The 25,736-nt window shown below is 39.6% G+C and overlaps 1 long non-coding RNA gene across 1 annotated transcript; it reads left to right on the top strand.

The window, feature by feature from the left end:
* Nucleotides 1–2,165: 2,165 nt before the first annotated feature.
* Nucleotides 2,166–24,770, top strand: LOC103103370 (uncharacterized). Its single transcript, XR_470436.3, has 5 exons — nucleotides 2,166–2,270; nucleotides 13,331–13,441; nucleotides 14,266–14,360; nucleotides 21,232–21,759; nucleotides 24,595–24,770. It is a non-coding gene; the product is annotated as an uncharacterized LOC103103370 (long non-coding RNA).
* The last annotated feature ends 966 nt before the right edge of the window (nucleotides 24,771–25,736 follow it).

Here is a 25,736-nt window from a genome sequence, read left to right as displayed (position 1 = left end):
GATACAACAGCAGGAATCACCCTGTTTAATGACTTTCTGATCATAATTATCAAGTGAAATGTAAAAAAAAAAAGGAGAGACATGCTTACCAAAGTTATTTGACATAATGAGAATGAAGCTCCAGAACTCAGTACTAGTCAGACAGGGATTCCCTACAGATGGAGAAGTCCTCTAAATGCTTCTGTTTGTAGATGACATTGTTCTGATTTCATCAAGACTAGGAAAGCTGCTTTGCATCCTAGAAGAGATGTATAATCACTCAAAGAAGCTTGGCTGGGCCATGCACACAGTAAAGATCAAGGAAACAAAGAATTTCTATCATTCTGACTCTAACATGCATTTGGATGGATGCCCTGTAGAGCTTATCTATCTGTATGTGTATCTGGGGTAGATGATACTGATAGACAGGGAAATGGACCTGGAGTTAAATAGGAAGAGAAAAATGGGCTGGATTGCCTTTAAGAAATTGTATCCCTCTTTTATTGACCTTGAGATTCTTAGGAAAGTAGGAACCCATCATTTTACTATTAACATTCTACCTGTGTTATATTTGGAAGGAAGAAGTGAATATGCAGCTGTCTGTGAAGAATTAAAGAAATTGGTATCATAGACAGGATAATGGGGAAAGCCATAATGGGTGTGGATAGGCTGCAATATATAACCAATGCCAAAGAACAGAAACAAAAGATGTCTCCAAGGGTCTGTCTGATGGATAGACAAGATGGTTTGGTCTTCTGACAACAATGAGGGGGTGATGGGTAAAAAGCCAGACCGTTCAGTTGGTGTCTTTGTAATGTCAGGAGAGAGTTAGAAGGGCTTCCAACATTATAGGTGAGAGAAAGGGAGAAAAATGTGGGAGAGAAAGGCATTCAAACTATGACATTCAGGATAGTTTAAAAAAACAGAGGCAGGAAGTTAGAAGAGGTTAAGAACAATGAAGAAGGGGAAATTATTTAACTAGAGCAAAGGGTAGAAAGGCAAGAGTAGTAGAGGCTGGAAAGATAGGTTGCAGTTAGAATATTTATAATAATGACTCACATTAGAGCTTTATATGGTTTATCAAGTGTTTTCCTTATCATCAAGCTGTGAAATAGGTATTGAAAATATTGTTCTCTCCATCTTAAATGTGAAGAAACTTGGGCTTGGAGAGTTGAAATGACCAGCCACAAAATTTAAAGCAAAATTTGAACCGCCATCATGCTTTCCATTCAACCACATTGTTTTGGATACCAAGCTATGAAGTTTGGCTCATATCCTCTTGGAAAAAACTAAGAAATGAACTAAATACTTGAATCTTGGGATGAATATAACTTTTGTACATAGTAAGGGAATAATAAATATTTGTTAGAATGAACTATATCACTCAAATCATTGGGATCATGTCCCAGAAAATTTTTCATCCTGAAACCTCATTCCAGATCAGGAATTCAAATATTAACTCCTGTTGCCTCTCCCTGTGATTGAATAGCTCCTCCCAGAAATTTCATTTAAAAAGAGTATCCTGACTCTAATGCAAATATTATCAACATGGCAATGGGTTCAAATCAAGAAAACATGTAATGCCCAGTGGATTTGCACATCGGCTATGGGGGGTGGGGGGGTTGGGGGGGAGGAAAAGAAAATGATCTATGTCTTTAATGAATAATGCTTGGAAATGATCAAATAAAATATAATTTAAAAAAAAAAAGAGTATCCTGGGCAGCCATGTCTCATCCCCTTCCAGAATGCCATCTAGACTTTCTCTGCCATCAACTCCCCTGCCCTGCTCTATCTAGCATTAGGCCTTTCCTCCTCTATTTCTTCCCTTGTACTCTTTTCAGCTTCTTTTTATTTACTATCTCCCTCCATTAGAATGTGAGCTCCTTGAGGACAAGGGCTCTCTTTCTGCTTGTATTTGTCCTAATAAATGCTGACTGACTGCTAAATTGAAAATAATAAAAGAATTTCTAAATTTGATATCTAACTTTCTCTAAGAGCAGCATGTTTCAAAAATATAAGGAGCAGTGAATATTATTAGCAACATGTGAGTTATCCCCAGTATGTGAATATGTGGTTGAACCATAATCTCCAATCAGTATGAAGATTTCCTAGTCCCATGGTTACGCTTCTGATGACATAATCTCTGCTTCTGCCTCTGGTTTCTGGTCCTCATTCAGCTTTGTTGGCCCACATTAGTTCTTTTGCTAAGCCTAGCAAAATAAAAATGATTGGATCTCCAATGGGTTGGGCTTGCTGCCCAGAGTCACACATTTAGAAGCAAGAGATGTCAGGTAAGAAGCACTCTGGTGTTGGGGAAAACACCAGAACCTAGTTTCCAAATTTATAAAGTGTGAAGGTTGGACTCATTATGAGTTCTTAACCTGGGGGTCTATGAACTTTAAAAACTTATTATTTTGATAAAGATACTCCAATCTGATTGGTTTCCTTTGTAATGCTTTTCAGTTAAAAACCATTTCGGATAGGTTTCACCAGACTGCCAAAGGGTCCATGGCACAGAATGGGTTAAGAAAGACAATCTCTTCCAATTCTTTAACCCTGCAATTTCCAGACATTGACTAGAATACAGTCTAGGATGAACGGATGAACAGAACAATCGCTGTCAGCTACATTTTTTAACTACTACAGGGGGCTGCAATCAGCTCATGTTTTTCACTGAGCGCAGCTCTCCTATACCAGTAGGCTTACTTATATGTCCTTGATAAAATGACTTCAATCATTTATTTATGCAACTACTCCTTTTCACTGGCTAGAAAGGAAGAGGAGAAGGAGGAGGGAATAAGGATTTAAACAGTGAGTTCTACGTATTTCTTTTCAGTTACCAGTGACACTTATGGTCATATCCAAAGGGAGGATATAATATCCTACACTCTCTAAGAAAAGTCTGGTTATATGGGGAGCAGGATGGTTCTTAGATGGGACTTTAGAAGAAACAGAATGAACCAAGCTTCAATACTGCCTAGCTGTGGGACTAGGAACAAATTATTTGACCTCTCAGAGCCTGCCTTCTCATTTGTCCAGTGGAGCTCTTTTACCTACTGGGCCCACCTCACAGGATTTTTATGAAGTATGTACTCTGTAAAATATATGTTTTTTAAACATATATTTAAAAAATATATATATATTTTAAATATATATTTTAAACATATATTTTTAAAATATATATTTTTAAACATAAAAATATGTAAAAATATAAAAATACAAGCAGCTTAGTGATCTAATACTATCTTTGAGGCCATTTTTATTCTATGCTACCATTTTCTCTCCCATCTCACCTTCCCCTAACTTCTCCCCCTTTTTGTTCTTTTGCCTTCTTCAATACAACAAACATTTATTGACTACCTGCTAAGGTCTAGATACCCATAAGGCCTTAGGTATTTACAAAAAGAAAAAAAAACTAATAGACTTTGCCTTCAAGGAGCTTTCATTCTGCTGGGGGGGGGGGGCGATAATAGTTTTACAGAGAGTAAACATAAGTAATAAAAAGTTATTTTAATAATTAAAGGACACTGATATATGGAGGGGGGGAGAATGAGTCAGGAAAGGTCTTCTGTAGGAGGCAGTATGAAATTTTGAAGGCTACCAAGGATTCTAAGAGGTGGGTGGACATGTAGAAAGAGGGAGAGCTTTACAGGCACAGGAGTGGTGATAGGGATAAGGGATAACCTGTTCCAAGCCACAGAGAAAGGAGATAAAAGAGCCTGTAGGAGGAATAGCTAATAGGCCAGTTTGATTAGAGTGGCTGGAACCATATTTTTGTATGTATTCATCTGGGTATGTGTTGGTTTTTCCAGTGTATACCCTGTTGCTGTTTAATAAGTGCTTATAATACATTAAAAATTTGGTGGGCATCTGGTTGGGGCAGCTAAGTGATGCAGTGGATAGAGTGCCCAGCATAGAATAGGGAAAACTCATCTTCCTGAGATTAAATCTAGCCTCAGACACTTATTAGCTATACAACCTCCAGCAAGTCAGGTAAGCCGGCTTGCCTCGGTTTCCTCATTTGCAAAATGAGCCAGAGAAGGAAATGGCAAATGGCTCCAGTATCTTTGCCAAGAAAACCCCAGATGAGGTCACAAAGTGTCAAGCACAATGCACAAGGAGGAGTCAAGTTGGAGGGAAGGGGAGGTGGGGGTCTGTAAATGCTGTCTATATCTTTCTTTGTTCTTGTCCTTCTCTATTTCCCCTCCTTTTTCTCTCTCTCTCTCTTCACCCTTCTTGGGCTTGGGCCTAAGGCAGTAGACTAGAGACTTTGGTCAAAATAGGTGGGAGAACCATTCCTGGTCCCTACTTACTCCCCTCTCCCCTCCCCCCACCCCCATCACCTGGAACCAAACCCAGTTTCTAAGCAAAACAAATATTTGCCTTTTCCTCATCTTATTTGGATTTCTCCCTTTTGTCCAAGGGTTTGTTTCAAGTGATCCACAAAATGCCTCTCAAATCTCAGCATGTGCAGCTACCACAAATAATAGCATTATCAAAGGTTGAGCATTTTTCTCTTTCTAATTGCTGGGTTGAGTAATAGTCCAACCCCTAGAAATGTTCCTTTTACCTCTTCCCCAGCCCACATCCTCCCTAGTTCCTTCCACCACCAGCCCTTTAAACTTTCAAACTTCCACCCAAGTGGGTTTGCAAATGAATAGGTGAGAGCCTTCCTCATTTTGCTATTGTTTAGAGAAATGGAGACCATCCCCTGAGGAATGTCCATCCTCCCTCCTCACCCAACACCCTGCTTCCTGTCAATCATGCTGGAACACTGAGTGCTGGCCCCTTTGACAGGATGTTTGTTTGCAAATGCAGCCTCGCCAAGTCTCAAGGCTCTGACTTACAGTGACATTCCAAATGCCAAAATGTGAAGGGAAAAGAAAAAGAAAAAAACAACTGTACTTGAGCAGTCCTTTTAATGCCTTAATAAGGTCTGTTTATATTCAAAAATAGCAACAGGTTATCTCAGCCTCCAAGGACTGCCCAGCAAGACACTGGGTTCCTTAAGACCCTGAGCTCTTGGGAAGTTGAAGTGAACTACAAGATCCTGTCCTTAGAGCACCTTCACTGCTCCTGTAAAAGGAATCACTACCTCAGAGCTATAGGAAAGCACCTTGGCAGAATGCAAAGGCAAGCCACTGCATATTCAGAAGATGTAAGTCTAGGGTTGCCATTTTTATTTAGCTCCAACTTAAGAGAACTTAGCCTGAGTTCCTTAAGATGTATTGGAAAGGACAGACATTTGTATGGAAAGGGAATGAGGGGTCAAAGAGCTTGGCCTCAGAGACCCTCTGATCCAGTCCCTCATTTTATCACAGAGTAAATCCACCTTGAAGCTTAAGTAGATACTATAAAAGTTCCTTAACCAGGAAGCAAGCATTAGTGGTGTAATTTCAAGCCTTTGCCTCCAAACTCAGTCTTCTTTATATTCAGTTCTGCTTAAATTTGCAACAAGTTCTGCTAATTACTTGTGTGACTTCAGTTCTCTGGGCCTCATGTTCTTCACCTGTACCAAGAGAAGTGGAACTCGATGATAGCTTGAAGGTCCCTTACAATATTCCATCCTATGTTCCCAAGCCAAAGAACAATTCTAAACTGGATGGTCTCAGGTCACTCTGAATGACTAGCAGACTTCTGCCCCACACTTGCTTGCCAGGAGCCCAGATTTTCTTTTCAAAGTGATGTTCTACTCAAAAACAAATTACACTACTTGTGAATGCCCAAGTTGGATGTGGCGCATCCTGTGTTCCCAAGGGGCTTACTTTCTAATAGAGGGAAACAGAGGGATACAAACAACTCTGGTACAAGATAAAGAAGTAAGTATTCAAAGATTAGGAGGGTGAGATTTGGTTCCTCTCATTTCAAATACTCGCTAGATGACATATTAGAGAAATCCTGCTATACGGATATGTTAACCAGTGACAAAAAGTATTTATACCATACTATTTCTGAAAAAAAGTTTCTCTAACGGAATTAGAAGAGTAACAGACACCTATATACTTGCCAACCCTTTTAGGAAGTGCGAATTTAGGGTTGCTATGAATGAGTTTTCCTTAATCGAATTAAAAAGGAGCAACCATTGACTCAATCAAGACTAGTCATGCCCTATGGCCCTTCAGAAAGTTGAGTTCACCAACTCTGAGACCATTCAAGCAGGATCCAGCAGTCAAAGAAGGGAGACATTGCTACTAATTCAGAATAAGATCATGGGAGGCGAGAAGAGATCCACCATAGATTCAAGAGAGAATTAGCCCAACTGCAAGAACATAATCTGCAAGAAGCAGCAGCAGACCCAGAAAGCCCAGCTGAAAAATCTACCTTTAAGTAGAGATCCCATATTGAGGAAGAGAGCATCAAGAGATTTAATGAAATACTAAGGTATGTGCATTGTGCCAGTCACATGCATTTCCTACAAATCCGCTTCATCCCCATTGCACTCTAAGTTTGAACCCACTCTTGCAAAAGCCTGTGGTAGAAGAGTGTACCCCAGGTTTATGAGAGGAATATTTTGTAGTAACTCTTTTTTTACAACGCCAGAGGAACAAATGCTTTTACTTTGAACTGTGGATCACTATTAATGGTGTGGAAAGGAAACAAGACTAAAAAAAAATTAAAACTAAACGAACCTTCCTTATCCCCTGTTTTTCCAATTTCCCCATCTTTCCCAATAAATATTACAATGGTGCTGCAGCTTCTTGATGAGTAGAATGACCTTGTCACATTTGAGCATTAAGAACATTGTTTTGGCAACTGTTTGGAAAGTAGATTGGAAAGAGGAGAGTCCAAAGAAAGAAATATCAGGTAAGGGGACATTGCAATAGTCCAGGTGAGAGGTGTGAAGGCCTGAACTGGAATAGTACCTAGGAGTAAAAAAGAAGGAAGGGATGAGAGAAATGCTGTAAAAAACAGAATGACAAAACTTATAAGTGGTGACTTATAGGAATGGGTGGGAGGAGCAACAAGAGAATTGAGAATGACTCAGGTTATTAATCTGAGTTACCAGAACAATGAACAGAGTGCAAAAGGTACAGGGAAGGTTGGAAGAGGGAATAGTGTGAAAGGAAAGATAATGTTCTTTGGACTAGATTCCTTAGAAGGAATGAAGGGAGTCAAATACCCTCTCGACAAGGTATAGGTGAAAGAGTCAGGCCAATAGACGTTGTTCCTCATGCTCTAAAAGTTTCTCCTCTTTCTTAATATCTTTTCAATTGGGTTCAAATACTTTGGATTTCATAGAGTTCCATAGTGGTCATAGATCTAGAGCTGAAAGGGACCCTAGAAGTCCTGAAGTATAAACCCTTGATTTTAAATGATGGAAATTGAGACCCAGAGAGAGGTTAAATAACTTATCCAAGATCACACAATGTTTTAAGTAAAAGAAGCAGTATTTGAACTTAAGTACCTTAATTCAAGAGCTCTTTCCATTTCAGGGTGCCTCCAGTAAGATCTCTTTTCTCCTACTATATGCATCATTTCTCATCATGATTTCTGTTTTTGGTGCAGGAATTATTTGTATAAAATAGTATTTTAATTAGAAAAAAATCTAATGATAATAATAATTATTGTTGTTCAGTCTTTTCAGTCATGTCCCACTCTTCATAACCCCATTTGGGGTTTGCTTGGCAAATATATTGGCATGGTCTGCCATTTCCCTCTTCAGTTTATTTTATTTAGGATTCTGAGGCAAATCGAGTTAAGTGACTTGCCCAGGGTCATATAACTGTGGAAAGGAAATAAGACTGACAGTTTGTGGGGGAAGGGGCAACTGGGGTGGCAGTTGGATCATGTGATTAGCACTTCCTGGGGGGGGGGGGAGGGACTTGCTTCCTGGTGTTGGAGGAGAGAGGAGCTTGTTCAGCCCAGTCTGGAGTGGCATGCTCTTCTTGGTTCAGCCCGAAGACACAGGCTTCTGAAGGTTAGACCTGTTCTTGTTTGCTTTCTATCTACTGCTAAGATTTTGAATTAGGCAAAGCAGGACTGATATAGAGTAGATGGGAGTAGGAGAATCCCTATGCCAGCCTCTGGGTCTGGCCTCAACTCTGAAGCTGAGGAAAAACTCCAATTCCAACTGGTTATTAACTTTATATTATTTGAATTCTCAGTCAGATAAGTGGACTATCTTTTCTGGTCAAGAGGGAGCTGAAGTCAGTTCAGTCATTCCAGGACTATTAGTCCTTATCGGACCCCTGCTGTTTCCTCTCAGCAAGGGGCATCTCCCTCCCTTGCTTCACGGAGCAATCTTCCCTCTCTCCTCTCTTCTCTCTCTCCCTCTTCCCTCTCTCCTCAACTCCTCCATTTTTCCAATCCCATTTCCTTTCCCAATAAATATTACATAACTAACTAGTAAGTATGTGAGGCCAGATTTGAATTCAGAAAGAAATGGCCTTCAGAGTTCAAGCAGGGCATTCTATCTACTTTACTATCTAGCTGCCCAATAATAAATAATATTTATAGAGTGCTTACTATGCGCCAGATACTGTGCTAAGGGTTTCATAGTTATTATCTCCTTTGATCCTCACAACATCCCCGGGAGGCAGTTACTATTATTATCTCCACTTTAACAGATGAGGAAAGTCAAGAAGACAGAAGATAATAATAATAATAATAGCTCACATTTATATAGTGCCTACTTTGTACCAGACACTATACTATGTACTTTACAGTTATTATTTCCTTTGATTCCCACAACAACCCTGAGAGGCAAATGTTATTATCATCCCCATTTTACAGATGGGGAAACTGAGAGAAATAGAAATAAAGTGACTTGTCTAGAGTCACACAACTAATAAGGTCTGGGGGTCAGAGGCCCTCTTCATTCCAGAACCAACACTCTATCCACCAAATCATCTAGTTGCTTTCAAGTTGTAAAGTCAGAGTAGTAGGGAGAAAGAAGGCAGTGCCTCAGTGATCCTGGGCTTAAATCTAGGTCAGCTATTAATTATCTAAGTGAGCTTGTAAACTCCTTAAGTTACTTTGGGCAAATCACTTCTTTTCTAGAAAGCCATCAGCTAGATTTTCTCTAATATAAAAATCCAAAGACTTAGGACATGTATGAGTTGTTGGTTAATTGAATTTGTTTCCAAGTTCATGAGCCAAATCAGAAATAGGAATTTCATTTTAGTTCAGGTTCTGCTGTAAATACTGTATTTAAACCTGTTGACAAATAGTGCAATAAATATCTAGACTTGGGACAGATGAAACAACTGAGTCAGCTGATTGTGGGGAACTAGCCATGGAAGTCCAGGAAGTTGTTTTTTGGATCTTGGGTGGATGATTTAGAACTAGAAGGAACCTTAGGGATCATCTGGTTCAAAGGTGCCAATTCAAGGCAGTAGAGCCAACCAAATTAAAATGGGAAATGTTTAACAAAATAAATAAAAATACAATACAATACAGATAATATTAATTTGTGGGTTTCTGAGTCAATAAACAGCCTTTATCCTTTCTATTTGAGTTTGGTAGTCTAATGCTTTCATTTTATAATTGAAGAAGGGGGCACCCAGAAAAGTGAAGGAACTTGCACAAAGTTAGAGAGGTAGTAATCAGCAGGGATGGAATTAACATCTAGATTCTCTGAGTCTAAATCTGAAAATATCTAAGGGCACCACTGGCTCGAGTTCTGAGTGGCTTTGCACTGACCACTAATGCTTCTCAGATAGGGAACAATTTCTCAGATTACTTGGAGATATGTGGTAAAGTGAATAGAAAGCCTGGCCTGGAATCAAGAAAACTCATTTTCCTGATATTAAATCTGACTCAAACACTTACTAGCTGAGTGACCCTAAACAAGTCACTTAATCTTGTCTGCCTCAGTTCTGCATCTGTAAAATGTGCTGGAGAAGAAAATGGCAGACCATTCTGGTATCTTTGCCTAGAAAATCCCAAATGGGGCCATAAGGCATCAAGTTGGACTGAAACAACCAAATAACAACAAATGGTCTAAGACTTTTCAGAAGAAATTTCATCATTTGGTCTACAAAAGTTCCTGAGAGAGGTGGAATAAGGGTTTGAGAGCCTTTTGAACATGTATTCACTTGAAAACCCAGCATTGACTTCTAGGCTACTAAAAAAAATGAATTGTCTAATGCATTTGAAATGAAAGGTTGGGAAACAACCTCATACAACAGAAAGAGGGTTAGATTTAGGTTAGGTCAAGGATCTTGTGTTCACATTGCAGCTCTGTCACTGTGAAGGAAAGTGACAATTTCTCTGGCCCTTAATTTCCTTATCTGTAAAATGAAGGATTCGAATTGGATGATATCGAAGATCCCTTTTGGTGACTCCTTCTCACTTCCACAATCAAATAAAAAATCCTCTGTTTTGGGGGTTAAAGCCCTTCTACGACCTTTCAAGTCTTCTTATAACTTATTCTCCCCCATGTAAGAGAATGGCATTAATCTTATTGTTTATTCCTCACATAAGACATCCAATCACCCAGGTTCAGGCATTTTCACTGGGCATCCCTCAGACTTTGAATTCTCTTTTTCTTCCTCTGGGTCACTAGGTTTCCCTGGTTTCCTTCAAGCTCCCCACCCCCCAAATAAAATCCAACTTCTTCAAAAAGTCTTTCCCAATTCCTTTTGAATCCTAATGTCTTCCCTATGATGATTATCTTCAATATCTTGAATGTACATAATCATTAGAGGTTGTCTCTTCCCTTATGACTGGGAGCTCCTTGAGCACAAAGATTGTGCCTCTATCATTTTTCATATACCCAGGGCTTAGCACAGTGCTTGACACATAGTAGGCACTTAATAAATGCTTTTTGACTACTAGCTCTGAATTTATCATCTTAAATCATTCAATCTGTCTGGTATTCATTTCCCTAATTTGGACTAAAGATCAATTAATTAATCAAAATTCTATTAAGTGCTTACTGCATTCCAAGACACTGTGCTAAATATTGGAGATACAGATTCAAAGAATGAAACTCCCTACATTCAAAGAGTTTAATGTGGGACACAAGCCTATATAGGAATATCGACACATATACTTAAAATTAATTTTAAAAATTACTGCTAAGGTCTCTTCCAGCTCTAAATCTGTAGTCCTGTTACTTGGGTTACAATTCCAAATCTGCTATATAGTACCTGTGGGATCTTGGCCCAAAGTCACATAGAGAACAGAAATTGGAATGTCCTCCTTCTTCCTGCAAGACAAAGTCTTTCTCTGTTTTCTTTTTTAAGTCCTTCCCTTCTGAGTATCCATTCTAAGAAAGAAGAGAGGCAGAGGCTAGTTAAATGGAATTAAGTAACTTGCCAAGGGGCACACAGCTAGGAAATGTCTGAGGTCAAATTGGAACTCAAGTCCTCCTGATTCCAATCTTACTATGAGATCTTGAATAAGTCATTGCTTTTTTCCTTGGCCTCAGTCCTCTCTATAAATTAGCTTAATAAATTGGATTATTAATTGTAGGAATCCCTTCCACATAGTGGAGGGTTAGGGGCATGGCACTTAAAACTTTTGGTCCTCCTTTCATTTCAGAGAAGTCTAAATTTTGTCTTTGTCTTTTATAGAGCGTTTATAGTACCTTATTGTAAAATTTGGGTTAAGTATTTGGTCATAGTCTATATAGTTCCTAAACTTATTTTCTGTGCTGTCTATAGACTTTTGGGTGTGAACTATAGCTTCTGTAAACCACAGCCCAAAATTCCCATTTTAATTTCTTATGCTGAACCATGATATATAGAAACTACAATGGGGAAAGTTGCAATATAGAAGAGATATGTGTATTACTATTGTTCTAATTAGATCAGGTAATCTTTAAAGTCTCTTCCACCTTAAAGATCTATGTTTTGATGTCACCCCAAACAATGTTTTCACAGCAAAAAGTCACACCTTCTTTGTCATTGTTTAAGGAGACTGTGTGATTAGGAACCTGCAGGTTTTTGCTATGTGGACCCCAAAGGACTTTTTCAGGGGTGTCCATATTGCTTTCCCTCATCGAGCCACAATGTATCCTAAAAGCCATATGGGAAACGTACTTCTTCACAGCTGCAGAGGAAACATTTGCAGGAGAGAAATCATAATATATATTCTTACTCATCGTAGAAAAGGAAAGTGCATGAAAAATTTAAGCCATGGAGTTGAAATCTCATTTTAAGATGTTTTAATTGCCAAAGCGGAGCTGTTCAATTACATTTCAGGGCCCAGAAGATTAACAACATGGATGGGGAGGCAACAGAAAGGATAAAAAAAAAAGCTACTTGAATGGAAAGCCGTCACTAACAAATGAGGAAAAAGCAACGAGGGCCTTTCCTTTAGCTTTGTTTCTTACATAAGTTTGGTGCTGTAAAATATGGCACGTTTTGTACTGTATGTTCTCTCAGAAAAGCCAAACAGAAACTAGTCATCTTGGTTTTTGAGAGCACAAGGCCTCCCCTTTCTCATGTTTCAACTAAACAGTCTCCACTTGGGCTGAGGACCATATCATATATCATAAATCACCCCCTGATAGATATTTGGCAGCTAGTCAGCACCCCAGGCAATGCAAAGTACAGTATGGAAAATTTTTTAAGGTGGAATCTCAATTTTGTAACTTAAAGACTTTAATAGCATCTCAAAACATTTTACTACTTCCTGGTACACACAGAAAAGAGGGAAAAAATCAAGAAAGCCGAATTCTCCATATGGTTTTCGGTTTTGGAGGATATATACACAATAAGCCGTGCAACTGTAAACCTGGAGGGGGTTTGAGCTGTTGTTAATTCAGGCTCCACTGGAGAAAGAAAGCAAGAGGGAAAAAAGAGACAGAAAGGGAAAGAAGGAAGGAAGGAAGGAAGGAAGGAAGGAAGGAAGGAAGGAAGGAAGGAAGGAAGGAAGGAAGGAAGGAAGGAAGGAAGGAAGGAAGGAGGAAGGAAAGGGGGAAGGAGAAAGAGAGAAAGAGAGAAAGACAGAAAGACAGAAAGAAAGAAAGACAGAAAGAAAGAAAGAGAAAGAGAGAAAGAGAGAAAGAGAGAAAGAGAGAAAAAAGAAAGAAAGAAAGAAAGAAAGAAAGAAAGAAAGAAAGAAAGAAAGAAAGAAAGAAAGAAAGAAAGAAAGAAAGAAAGAAAGAAAGAAAGAAAGAAAGAAAGAAAGAAAGAAAGAAAGAAAGAAAGAAAGAAAGAAAGAAAGAAAGAAAGAAAAAGAGAGAGAGAAAGAGAGAAAGAGAGAAAGAGAGAGGGAGAGAGGGAGAGAGTGAGAGAGGGAGAGAGGGAGAGAGGGAGGAGGGAGGGAAGGAGGGAAGGAAGCAAGGAAGCAAGGAAAGAATAATCCTTGTAATAGGAAACCAGGAGTTTGAAAAATCAGGTTTTCAATGTTCCTCAAAGTAAAGCTCTGGAATTAACCCTTTTTTCTCCGTTCATGACAGAAGACTCATGTGACCAAGGATTCCTCCTAGGCTGGGCAGCCTGGTAGGACCATATGGACCAAGATACTCCCAGGGACTGTGGCCAGAAGGATTGTGGGAAGGCAACAAAAGGTATCAATAAATAAATACCCAAATAGAGCTTCCTGTGGCTCCTGAAGTCATAATTCCAGTTCTCCAGGGCTTTTGAGTAAACTTAGCTTCCCACCTTTGCAAAAGCTGCCAACATTGCATGCTCACACATTCTTCTGAAGCCTCTTCCTACAGGGGCCTGCATTTTTGAAAAAGCAATCCCAGATTAACCCCTTCAGTGGTTCTCACCCTGTAACACACAGAGGGAATAGAGGCTGCAGCCCAACCCAGGGCAATTTGTTTTTTTCCTGCAGGGCATCTAGTTAATTGCAAGGGAGCCTGGATGTGAGTTCCTAACCATGCCGGCTCCTGGGGGCACTTAGGGGTTAAGACTAGGAGTTTTAGGGGGGGGACGTGCCTGAATGTTCTCTGCTGTTCTCAGTCTGGGTAATTCTTAGAAGGGCTAAATAGAAACTGGGGGAAATGTGGAGTATGTGGTGTACCATTGTGCTCTCAGCAGGAAAAACAATGTACAGGGAAAACAAAAGAAAGAACTGAATAAATCCTCTTTGAAGTTTAAAATAAATGCTGCCTTTTTTTTTCTTTTTGGTTGGTCACAAATTAGCTGAGGCCGAGCAGGCTAAATATAAAACTTTCAACATCATTTATTAGAATGTCTCTCTCTAATCTCAGTCACCTTGGAGCATGAAATGAAAGTTACATTAAAGTCGGAATGCCTTAGCCTAGTGGTATTGTGTGTGTGTGTGTGTGTGTGTGTGTGTGTGTGTGTGTGTGTGTGTGTCTTAGTTAAGAAGATTTTTCCCTGTGAATGATTTTTGTTAATCCTCTCTTTTTATTTTCTTGAGATTCCTCCAGCCCTGCTCCTTGTCTTTCTGCCTTTATGGGCCTGATGATAACAGCTCCCATTTCTATCTTTGACAAAGGACAGTAACCCTATGAGGTAAGTAGTACAGGTATTATCCCCATTTTACAGAAAAGGAAGCTTGGTGAAGAGATTTTTCCATACATGAAGAAATCTCAGATCTGATCAGGCCTGGGTGCTGATGGCAAGCAGAGGTTCTGTGGTACAACTATAAATTAAACCCAAGTCTTTGAAGTCTATTTGGTGTTCTTTATTTTTCAATTGTTCCCTTGTGTTGATAAGGGCAGCTAGTTGGTACAGTGGATAGAGTGTTAGAGTTGAGTTCAAGTCTGACTTTAGACACTTCCTAGCTTTGTGACCCTGGACCAGTCACTTAACCCTGTTTGCCTCAGTTCCTCGTCTATAAAATGAGCTGGAGATGGAAATGGCAAACCAGTCCAGTATCTCTACCAAGAAAACCCCCAATGGAATCACCGATAGTGAGACTCGACCTAACAACAAAAAATGTTATTGATATCTTTTGTTTTCATTCATTTCCAAATATTTCCTTCCTCTCCAATCCAGTAAACAATCCCTTGCAAGAAAGAATAATAAAGAGGGAAAATACAGCTCAGCAAAACTTACCAACACATCAACCAAATGCGATCATGCACCTAACATTCCACACCCTCCTTCTCACCTCTACAAGGAAGGGACGGATGTGCATTTTCTCATCTTTTCTCTGGGGCCAACCTGGGTCATCATAATTACATGCTATTCGGTTTCACTTTTTTCTTCTTTCATCTCACAGTGGTTGAGTCACTGCACAAACTGTTTTTCTAGCACTGTTTACTTCCCTCTCAGTTCTCTTCTTCCCATACGCCCCTGAATTCTTCATGGTCATCATTTCTTAGAGCACAGTAATCTTACATTGTATTCATGTTCCATGGTTTGTACTGACATCCCCTCGCTGGATATTGGAGATGCTAAAATAGAAAGAGAAGAGGGGCTGAGGACCCAGAGCTTCAGAGTGTGCAGAGGAATCTTCAGAATCTGGACTTTGGGAATCCTTCATACCCTGAACCCCTTCCATGCTCTTTTCTTTTCTTTTTTTTCTTTTCTTTTTTTTCTTTTCTTTTCTTTTCTTTTCTTTTCTTTTTTCTTTTCTTTTCTCTTCTTTTCTTAATAATAGCAGGTCTTTAATGGGGAAGAGGAGATTATGATCTTGAAACCACACATAGCCTTAGCACTGGGATTATAATCTGGGAAGCCACACAGAGCCAAGGAACTAGGACTTCTCAACCCCATGGCTGTCTTCTATACCCGGAATTATCTCTGCGCTCACCCCAACTCCTGGCTTTCCTAGCTTCTTTCAAGTTTCAACTAACATTCAAGTTCTGTAAGAAAATTTTTCCAAGCCTCTTTAATATTAGTGCCTCCCCTCTGGGTGATCTCCAGTTTATTCTGTGTCGATAATCTTGTTTATCCATAGTTGCTTATATGTTGTCTCCCTCATTAGACTGAGCTTCTTGAGGGCAGGGGCTTACTTTTTGTCTTTTTTTGAATCCCTAGGGCAGAGTATAGGGCCTGGCCCATTCTAGGCTCTTAATAGATGTCTGTTGATCAGTTTTGGTAGGACTATTACTTCTGTAATGGAAGGAGGGAAGGGAAGGAGTTGATTGAGTATTTTAACATTACAAACAAACAATAAAGTGTTTTTTTTTAATTAATGCTCACTGATTTGATGACTTGTCTTTCAACTATCAAACACTCTCTGGTCTTTGGTCAATCTAAATGGAATCCCATGAAGTAGCAGGGGAACTGATAAGATGGAATGGATCAAGATTGCTTCCAATCTCTTTTGATTTTAAAGCCCCAAGGCTCTAAAGGAGAAGCCTTTGACTAAAATGTCAAAAATTGAGAATTTAGTGCTAATTACTTGTGTTGTAATGCCTTCAATTTATGGCCCATTTTATTAATTTCACACAGACATAGATCTTGGACTCAGAAATACTTCAGAGGTCATCTTATTTTATAAATGAGGAAACTGAGTATCAAAGAGGTCACATGAATTACCGGGAGTTGAAGAGACAGAAAGTGGAAGGAATTGAAATCTCTACTAAACACCCGTACATAGATGCATATTTGCCTATGGAAGGAGACAGAGACAGAGAGAAAAAGGAGGGAGGAAGAGATAGAGGGGGAGAGAGACAGTGGGACAGAGAGAAAAAGACAGAATGGGAGGGAGGGAGAGATAGCAAGAGACAGAGACAGAGGGATAGAGAGAGACATAGAAAAAGAGAGGGAGAGAGATAGACAGAGACAGAGACAGAGGGACAGAGAGAGAAAAATAGAGAGAAAGAGGAAGGGAGACAGAGACAGAGGGACAGAGAGAGAGAGAAAGACAGAGAGACAGAGAGAGACAGAGAGAAAGAGATGAAGGAGACAGAGACAGAGTCAGAGGGAAAGAGAGAAACAGAGATTTGTTCAGGACTTGTGTAGAGAATATACAGTGCAGAAAATCCCTCTATCTTTGTCTGTCAGCAATCCAGCTTTAATATAGTTTTCTACTTGGAGCACCAAGAGGTTGTGTGCCCATGGTCATAAAGGGAGTGCATGTGAGAAGAAAGACATTAAGCCAGATCTTCCTGACTCCAAGTCTGTCCCCGAATCCTCTACACTGTGTTGGCTGTCATATGTGTGTCTGTGTTTATGCATACATATATGAGGGAGAAAGAGAAAGTCATCTTCCAGAAGTCTGTGTTAACACAACACTAACATGGTAAATGCAAGTCAGGAATTGTGAAAGTTCAGTTTGTCATGGCAACATTGACTTGACAACTAGCATATGTGTGATTGCCAGTTCAGCGAAGCCACTTACTGTAACAGCATTGCTGCGAAGACGGCTGCCATCTTTACATTTGTTAGCAAAAAGCAGAGAACGGTGGGAAGAGGAGGAAAGGGAAGAAAAAAAGAAAAACAAAGAGAATGAAGAGGGGACAGAAAAAAAGAGTAGAGAGAAGAAAAGAAGAAGAAAGGATAGGGAGGGAAAGGAAAGGAAGGGTAAAAAGGAAGGCTATCAGAAATCTTCTTGTATTTTGAGCTAAAATCCTGGAATGATACTTCCCAGAAACTTAGCTGGGATCCTCAAACTTAAATGTACTTTTACACAGGACTGATTCTTCTTTCAGTGTCAAACTCACAAAGGCAAGAGGCCAAGAACTGATCAGATGGAGTGAGTGTCTGGCCAGGATGTATTTTTACCCTGCAAAATTGCAGGGGGAGTTTAGGGCAAAGGAATGTTGCAGTGATATCTTCCAGCCTAACCCCTACAGATAACATGAGACCAAAGGAAATAGAGGAACAAGGCAGAACGAGCGCCAGGGAACCTCCTGATTCTGCTCTGCTCCTGCTGCCCCAGTGATGGTCTGGGACCGTACTCCCTACAATAAACAGCCCCCTCCAAAGAGAATGACTCCGAAAACAACTATTGGTCCAATAAACCCTTACCAGAGGCTCTCTACATCATTCTGTCAGTAAACATTTATTAAGCATCAGGTGTATGCCAAGTACCACAGTGAGTACTGGGGGGGGGGGGGAAGGTGGGAGGCAAGATGCAAAATGTAAATAAGGCACAGTCCTTGCTCTCCAGAAGATTCAAGAATATCAAGGAGTTGAGATGCTAATATTTTTTGTTGATGAGTCATTTCAGTACTGTCCAACTCTTCATGATCCCATTTGGGGCTTTCTTGGCCAACATACTGGAGTGGTTGGCCATTTCTTTCTCCAGTTCATTTTACAGGTGAGGAACTGAAGCAAACAGGGTTAAGGACTTGCCCAGGGTAACATAGCTAGTAAATGTCTGAATCCAGATTTGAACTCAGGAAGATGAGACTTACTGACTATAGACCAGGCATCTAGCTGCCCCTGAAACACTAATATGATACTTGTAATACAAAAAGTGCTTTATGTCTTTAGAGAAAGATCATTACTGTCAGGGGAACTAACAATAAAATAGCTAATATTTAAGATTTGCAAATTATTTTCAATTCATTATCATCTTTGATACTGACAACAATCCTGTAGGTGAGGTGCTGTTATTATCATCCCCATTTTAGAAAGGAGAGAGCAGGCTCAGAGAGGTTAGATGAATTGCCTAGAGTCACAAAGCTTGTAAATGTCAGAGTAAGGATTCAAACCCCAAACCTTCTGATTCAGAGTTCAGAGAGGGTCCCAGGAAGGAGGCAGCATTTGAGTTGGACTTTAAAGGATGAGCAGAAATCAAACATAGTCCTACAAACTATCCACATATGCTTGCTAGAGAATCAAAGACAAATTTCCCTTCTTTGAACACGGATATTTGTTTTTTGCCAGTGTTTTGTTTTTATTTAAAATAATATTTGTTTTTATTCACAAAAACATTATATATGGCAACAGAAATGTTGTTTGAAAAATTACTTGTGTGTGTAAAGCTCCAGAGAAATAACTGATGAATAGAAATAAGCAAGACATAGTTTTATATATGTTATATTTTATATATTTGTATAAATATATATGGGGTGCTCAGGGAGGGGTAGTATCTCTGGTATGGAGGGCTTGTTGTGCCCTCCTAGGGCAGCTCTCCAGCCTCTGACCCTCACCTGACACCCAGCTCTCACTTGTGGCTCCCAGTAGCTGCTAGCATGCGGCAGTGGCCACACCCCGGGCAACGGCTTTGACAGGCCAGCTAAACCTTGTGAGGGTAGCCACCAGCTCGTCAACCCCTGGTGAACCAGGGCTTTGCTCACCCAGCATGTGAAGACTGCTTCAGCAGAACAGGCGGAAGAAACCAACATGAAGGTTCAACGGCTGAGATGGCGATGCAGCAAGGCACTGTGGAGTGCTTAGGGCGTGTTGGAGCACAAAAGACAACATGGCCATCCAATGCAGCTGAGGAAGTCTCCAGGTGTAACGACTTTTCGTGCCACTGGACCCAGGCTTCTAACGCCGAGAGAGTGGGACTGTCTCTGTGTACCGACTTTTCCACTTAAATCTTCATGCACTAGTGTCTGTGAACAAAAACGCACAAAGATAGTCGTCATCCTCGGTTACCGAGAGACAACTACCATATACATACATATTTTTTTTTGTCAGTTGATGCCTTCTTTAGTGGGGAGTAGGAGAGAGAGAGGAAGTTATCTGGTTATTTTAAGGTAACAAATATAGACATTTAAATTAAAGAAAGAATATTGGTCTTTATCTTAGTAGTACCAAAATTTGGATATCGTTTCTCTGCATACATTGCTTATGACTTGTTCAAGTCCATTCTATAGTATGCGAGGTGTAAGAAGACAAAATTTCAAGCTGTAAGTGCTAGAAGGGAGAGAATAATTCTCAAATTATTGACATTTCTTCTGCCAGGCATCAGCCTCCTTTTTCAAAGGTTCACATAATCTCTCCAGTGCTGTGCTAGATAAATCAAAGATCTTTGCTTAGGGAAAGTTACTTAGTCACCAAGAAACATTTATTGAGCACCTACAGCTTCTGTATTAGATACTGAAGTAAGAGGCAAATGAGGTAGAAAGAAGAATCCAGTCTTTGAGGAGGCCACAGCCTTGTAGAGAAGAAAGATGGACATAATTACCATAATTACCCCTATCATTTACTCACCAAACACAATCACCTACTGTGTGTGTTTGCACAGCACTGTGAGAAAAGTGCTGGGAAAATTATAGTTTACCTAGGATATAGTCCCTGTTCTTATGGAGCTCAGTCTGGAAAATAAATGCAATAAATCATATAAACATGTGGGGAAACTATAGAATGAACAATGATGATGGAAGCCAAGGTGAAGGAGAAGGTGAAATAGTGTGGTAGAAAAAGCATTGAACTAATAAGAGTCTGGAGACTTGAGTTCTAATCCCTGAATAGCCATTAGCCAGTTGTTAATTTTATTCAGCTCATTTGACCTCTTCAAGGCTTGTTTTTCACTTCTTAAAAATGTTGAGGATGACCCTGGGCAAGTCACTTAACCCCCATTACCTAGCCCTTACCACTCTTCTGTCTTGGTACCAATACACAGTATTGATTCCAAGTCGGAAGGTCAGGGTTTAAAAAAAAATGTTGAGGATGAGGAAAGAAAACTAGATAATTTCTTTCCAGATCTAAATCTCAGTCACAGTCATGGATATGAGAGGGTCCTCAGAGACCATCTAGGCCAACCCATTCTGAACAAAAATCCCATCTACAAAATACCTGAGTAGATGTGGTTTATTATTGCTTGAAGACCTCCAATCAGAGAAAAAAACCTCTATCTACCTCCTTGGAGGAGTCATTTCCCTTTTAGACAGTTCCAATTCTTAGAAAGTTTTCCCTTTTATTAAGCCAAATCTTTCTCTTTGCAACTTTTCCCCTAGGTCTCAGTTTTGTCCTCTACAGCAGGCTGAACTAGCTTAATCTCTCTCCATAGATGACACTTCAAATATTGGAAAACAATCACCATCTTTATCCTAAGACTTCCATTTTCCAAGATGAAGTCTTATATTTTCCAGGGTGAAGTCTTCTGCTCTGCAGAATAAAGATTCTTAATTCCTTCAGATAATTCTCCCAGAGGCTCTTTTCCTCTGAATGATTTCCTGCCTATCAATATTCTTCCTAATATATTCTACAGAGATAACATGAATTATTTGCATACTTTGAATATGAAAAATAGCACAAAAGACATCATATGATCAGAAAAGAAGGTAGGTCATAGGATGGAAAGTGACTCATATTTCTATAACATTTTAAGAATACAAAGCACTTTCCAGACAGCCACCGTGTGAGTCTGGCAAAACACCCAATAATATTATTCTTATTTTATTTATTTACATTTCATTTTTTGCAGATCAGATGCCTGGCATGGGCTGCTGTAGGTCAGAGTTAGCATTTTTTAATGGTCTATTTAAAAAGCCATCAACCCCCTTTTGTCCCTTTCCTTTTGATTTGACAGATCAGATTGTAACGGAGCATAGAGTAGATCTGGATCTTAGAGCGGAGGAAAACCTGGGCATTCATTTATACAGTCTCTTCCTACTGCAACCCAAAAGAATTCAGGAGCATCACCAGCATCTTGGGGGGAAAAAGAAGGTGAGCCCCAGGTGCTGGGAAGAGAAGCAACCAGGTTTACCTCAATACAGGGAAGAGAAAACCTTGGACTTTGCCTTCTACAATTATCATGAGTTTTTCAGATGGATGGAAAGGGTCGTGGCGGGGGAGTTGTGTCTATTTTTCTAGCAACATCAAGTTCTTTTCCTTCTGGGAGAATCCAAGCCCTTTCGATAGTCCCAAAAGTCTACAGATTTATGTGTATCCCAGGGATAAAAGTAAGATTCACTGGGATGTTGGAACATTGCAAGCAATCTAGAAGATTAAACCACAGGGAACTGTTAGGAGCCTGGAGAGCAATGGAGAAACCTGGAAGGAAAGATGAGATTCACTGAAGAGAGAAGAGGATTGCATTAATTGCTTATGGTCTACAGTGAGTCCTCTGTTGTTTTTTTGGGGGGGAGGGGTGCATTTTTCTTCAGGCAAAATCAAAGTTATCCTACATTTGAAATACATTATTATCTTTAGTTTTCATAGGGTATTTGGGGATCGTTTTTCCTATATTTGTGGAAGTCTATGAATAAATTTGGAGATTTTTCATAGAAAAATTTTGATGAGTACAAAAGAAGTCAAAGAGGTTTTATTTTAGGGCCATCTACAAGATTTAACCAGGTCAGGGGGCAGGTGGGTGGCTCAGTGGATTGAGAGCCAGACCCAGAGATGGAAGGTACTGGGTTTAAATCTGACCTCAGACTCTTCCTAACTTTGTGACCCTGGGCAAGTCATTTAACCCCATTGCCTAGTGCTTACCACTCTTCTGCCTTGGAACCAATACATAGTACTGATTCTAAGACAGAAAGTAAGGGTTTAAAATAAAAAACTGAACCAGATCCATATAAGCCTATGTGTCTGGGGCATTGAACCATTATATCTTAGATTATAAACTCCCAATGGATAGTTATTATATCTCTAATTGGTTTTATAAAGAAAGTATCAAAAAATGCTTCTGAAGATAAAAATTGTATTGAAAAAGAAGCTCACTGATCAGAGTTCTCCATTTTTCAGTGGAAGGGCACATGTACCACAACCTACTAATAAGTCCCACAAAGATCTTTGTGAATCCTCATTAAAATGGGCACAAAATTGGTAAAGAGTATTAGAGTGAGATTCAGGAGACAGAGGTTCTAGTCCCATCTCTGTCAATAATCTATGTCCTGGGAGGGGAGGGGTAGAAGGGAGATAAATACCATAATTTATCTACACTTCAATAGCCTTCTCAATAAAATCAGGGGGCAAAACCAGAGGATCTCTATGGCTCCTTCCAACTAGAACTCTATGATTTTATTAACTAGTTCTTTCTAGTTGCCTCTTTGGTAGCACTCTTAAAATTTATGGCTATCCCATTTGAACCCTGTGATATAGGTAGAACCTGTAGCTCAACATTTTTTTTTTACCAAACTACTAAAGACCTTTCTCCCAGGGTTGAAAGGGTAGGCATTGTTCTCTCTTTTCCTTTTATTTTTTTAAAGATTTCTTCCATTTAACTACACACACACACACACACACACACACACACACACACATCAGAGTAGTAAATCTATCCCCTGGAACCAACAGTCACTACCAACTCAGATTTCATCGGCCATTTTAATGGCAGCAGATAGAGGATGCCATAGAATGAGTGTAGCAGCAGAAGCTATTTCATGACCCTGAAACTCTGATGTCTACAGCTTTCAACACCTCTCCTACCACACCCTGCCCCCTCTCCTGTCAAGACTATATAACTAGGTTTGGACTCAAAAATAGGCCTGGCAGCCAAACAGAATGGAAAGTTTCTTCCCCCATTCATGGAGAAAGCAGAGTTTCTCCTTTGAAAGCTAGAAATGGGTTCCCAGTTTTAAGTTTAGATTCTAAATGGGAGGGTAAACAAAGTCTCTGAAAACTGCCTAAGAATAGGTTTGGAGAATTGTGAACAGTGGCTATGCCTAAAATTTTTCTGATTTTCCCCTCGCCTTCCCTATACAGTATCCCTAATAATAGCCACCCAGAACAAAGTACCCATAGAGCAACATGATTTTACTGGGGAAACAAATGCAGAGGAGGGTGAAACCAATAAGGTTGTGAAAAAGCAATACTCACTTTGGAATATTAGCTATTAGATTTAGCTATTTACCATTCTACTAAAGAAAAGTCTATGGTACTGAAAGCCATTTCTTTCTATAACCAGGGCTAATCAAAATTTCAAAGGTCACTGATAACCATGTAAATGTAATAGGATTATTTTTTTCCTGTTCCCCAGAGCAGAGGTAATATTACCTGGAACCGATATGGGTGAGATGTTCAGGCTGTTTAAGTCCCTACTTATTAGCCCAGGCTTGTATCAGAGAGACTAAGGCTTTCATATTTCATTTTCATTCCCATGGAAAAGAGAAAAACAAGTTATTTCCAGGGATCAACGTGAGCACAAAGGAACAACTCTATCCTCTGACCTTAATCTGATTGAAGTAGAAAAGAAGGAATGAAAGAGAGAGGGAGACAGCAAGAAAGAGAAAGAGAGAGAGGGAGGAAAAGGGAAGGAAGGAAGGAAGGAAGGAAGGAAGGAAGGAAGGAAGGAAGGAAGGAAGGAAGGAAGGAAGGAAGGAAGGAAGGAAGGAAGGAAGGAAGGAAGGAAGGAAGGAAGGAAGGAAGGAAGGAAGGAAGGAAGGAAGGAAGGAAGGAAGGAAGGAAGGAAGGAAGGAAGGAAGGAAGGAAGGAAGGAAGGAGCACTTCACAGATAAACAGAGAAAACTACTTCAAACACCCTTTTACAATGAATTCAGATTATATCAAGAAAGCTACTAGGACAAGGTACACCTGTAGTCAATTGAGTACAAAATCCTTGAGAGGTCATCTCATTTTTTCTTCCCCCAAACCAAAGAAAGAGTGAGTAATCATTTCATGAATCTCAGTTCCCATATTTCATAGCTACTTGTTTATGAGTTATGAGTTATGAGTACTGAAAAGAAATATTTGAGGATATCTGAGTGAATGATAGTGATACCATATGATTGGACAAAGGTAAATGTTGTCAGCATCTTAAAAAAAAAAACAGAATCTTCAAAGTATCAGCCAGTGAACCTTGGCTTTGATTCCCAGGAAAATTCCAGAATGGATCACTAAAGGAATTGTTAGTAAACATTTAGAAAAGGAAGCCGTGATACAAAGAGCAAGTACAGCTTGGTCAAAAAGAAGTCATGCCAGAATGATCTTAATTCTCTTTTTTTCACAGGGTTACCATCCATCTGGACCCTTCTTAACATCCTTTGTTGGTTCTTCATCCATGTCATGTCCACCTCCAGTGGGTATCCCCCAAGGATCTGTATTGGGCCCTCTTCTCTTTTGCTTGTATACCATCCTAGTGATTTCATTGGTTCCCATCCATTCAATTACACTTTCTATACTGAAGCTTCCCAGATTTATTTATCTAGCTCTAATCTCTCTCCTGAATGAAAATTCCAAATTGCCAACTGTTTTTTGAACATCTCAAACTCAATGTGTCTATAACAAAACTAACACATTATACTTTCCCCCAAATCCTACTCTTTTCCAAACTTCCTAATAACTGTCAAGGATACAACCATAGTTTCAGTCATCTAAGCTCATAAACTTTGTATCATTCTGAACTCCTCATTCCTATTCACCACACACATACAATCCATTACCAAGTCTTGTCTTTTCTACTTCAACAACATCTCTCATATACATCCCCTTCTCACCACTCACACAGCCACTATCCTAATTCAAAGTCTCATCACTAATCACAGACATTATTATTACAATAGATTTCTGCTTGGTCTCCCTACATCAATCTCCTCTTCAATACAATCCATCCTCCACTTTTCACTGCTAATGTGATTTTCCTAAAGCATAAAGTCTGGGCATATCAAACCAGCCCACCTTACCCCCAACTCAATAAATTCTAATGGTTCTCTATTATTTTTGGAGTCAAATATAAATGCCTCTATTTATCACTTAAAATTCTTCATTGCCTGCTAAACTAACTCTCATACCCTAGCTTCCATTAAGGTAAAGTTCCAATAGGAAGCTTTTCCTGATCTCCCTAGTTTTTAGTGATTTTTCCCTCCTCAATTTAACATGTAAAATTTATATTTTTAAAACATTATATCTCATAAGGGAAAAGACTTGTACAAAAGTATTTAGAGCCACGCTCTTTGTGGTGGCAAAAAATTGGAAAATGAGGGGATGCCCTTCAATTGGGGAATAGCTGAACAAAATGTGGTATCTGATGGGGATAGAATACTATTGTGCTCAAAGGAATAATGAACTGGAGGAATTCCATGTGAACTTGAATGACCTCCAGGAAGTGATACAGAGTGAAAGAAGCAGAACCAGGAGAACATTGTACACAGA

The sequence above is a fragment of the Monodelphis domestica genome, chromosome 7 (assembly GCF_027887165.1).
Source record: "Monodelphis domestica isolate mMonDom1 chromosome 7, mMonDom1.pri, whole genome shotgun sequence".
Taxonomy (NCBI): domain Eukaryota; kingdom Metazoa; phylum Chordata; class Mammalia; order Didelphimorphia; family Didelphidae; genus Monodelphis; species Monodelphis domestica.
The sequence above is the reverse complement of the archived record's forward strand: the minus strand, read 5'-3'. Positions and strand labels throughout refer to the sequence as shown.